At 52.1% G+C, this 1,640-nt stretch overlaps 1 non-coding gene across 1 annotated transcript; it reads left to right on the top strand.

Annotated features, from left to right (window-relative positions):
• The first annotated feature begins 559 nt into the window (after positions 1 to 559).
• LOC117130446 lies at positions 560 to 715 on the top strand. The gene has a single exon (XR_004453833.1). It is a non-coding gene; the product is annotated as a 5.8S ribosomal RNA (ribosomal RNA).
• Positions 716 to 1,640: the final 925 nt, after the last annotated feature.

Here is a 1,640-nt window from a genome sequence, read left to right as displayed (position 1 = left end):
TAGATTTTTTGGGCCGCACACGCGCTACACTGATGTATTCAACGAGTTAACACCTTGGCCGACAGGCCCTGGTAATCTTTAAAATTTCATCGTGATGGGGATAGATCATTGCAATTGTTGGTCTTCAACAAGGAATTCCTAGTAAGCGTGAGTCATCAGCTCGCGTTGACTACGTCCCTGCCCTTTGTAGACACCACCCGTCTGCGACATCGCGAGAACTCCACCAAACCTTATCATTTAGAGGAAGGAAAAGTCATAACAAGGTTTCCCGTAGGTGAACCTGCGGAAGGATCATTGTCGTACCATGAAAACAAAACGACCTAAGAACGATGAAATATCACTCTTTGTAGGCCGGTTTCTTACTGTGCCTGCCGATTCCGTGGTTATGCGTTCATCCATGCCCAAGACATCAGTTTTGGTTGGATCGTACTTATAGCTTCGGGATATCACCAAACCCCGGCAAGAAAAGTGTCAAGGAAAATGCAACTAAACAGCCTGCTTTCGCCAACCCGGAGACGGTGTTTGGTCGGAAGCAGTGCTGCAATGTAAAGTCTAAAATGAGTCCCGGCAATGGATATCTCGGCTCTTGCATCGATGAAGAACGCAGCAAAATGCGATACTTGGTGTGAATTGCAGAATCCCGTGAACCATCGAGTCTTTGAACGCAAGTTGCGCCCCAAGCCTTCTGGCCGAGGGCACATCTGCTTGGGTGTCACAAATCGTCATCCCCCCATCGTCTCGAGGATATGGGATGGAAGCTGATCTCCCATGTGTTACCGCACGGGGTTGGCCAAAATCCAAGCTAAGGACGCCAGGAGCGTCTTGACATGCGGTGGTGAATTCAATTCTCGTCATATAGTAAGACGTTCCGGTCCAAAAGCTCTTGATGACCCAAAGTCCACAACGCGACCCTAGGTCAGGCGGGATCACCAGCTGAGTTTAAGCATATCAATAAGCGGAGGAAAAGAAACTAACAAGGATTCCCTTAGTAACGGCGAGCAAACCGGGAAGAGCCCAGCTTGAAAATCGGACGTCTTTGGCGTTCGAATTGTAGTCTGGAGAAGCGGCCTCAGCGATGGATCGGGCCCAAGTTCCCTGGAAAGGGGTGCCAGAGAGGGTGAGAGCCCCATCGTGCCCGGACCCTGTCGCACCACGAGACCTTGTCGCACCACGAGGCGCTGTCTACGAGTTGGGTTGTTTGGGAATGCAGCCCCAATCGGGCGGTAAATTCCGTCCAAGGCTAAGTATGGGTGAGAGACCGATAGCGAACAAGTACCACAAGGTAAAGATGAAAAGGACTTTTAAAAGAGAGTCAAAGAGTGGTTGAAATTGTTGGGAGGGAAGCAGATGGGGGCCGGCGATTCGTCCCAGTCGGATGCTGAATGGAGCAATCCGGGCCGCCAATCGATTCGGGCCGTGGACCGACATGGAATATGGTGGTGACCTAAGCCCAGGCTTTTGTTACGCCCGTGGAGACGTCGCTGCCTTAATCGTGGTCTACAGCACGCGCCTCACGGCGTGCCTCGGCATCTGCATGCTCACGGCGTCGGCGTGTGGGCTCCCCAGTCAACCCGTCTTGATACACGGACCAAGGAGTCTGACATGTGTGCGAGTCAACGGGTGAGTAAACCCGTAAGGCG

Source organism: Brassica rapa, unplaced genomic scaffold (assembly GCF_000309985.2).
Source record: "Brassica rapa cultivar Chiifu-401-42 unplaced genomic scaffold, CAAS_Brap_v3.01 Scaffold0484, whole genome shotgun sequence".
NCBI classification, from domain to species: Eukaryota; Viridiplantae; Streptophyta; class Magnoliopsida; order Brassicales; family Brassicaceae; genus Brassica; species Brassica rapa.
Note: the sequence above shows the minus strand (reverse complement) of the source record. Positions and strands in the feature narration are given on the sequence as shown.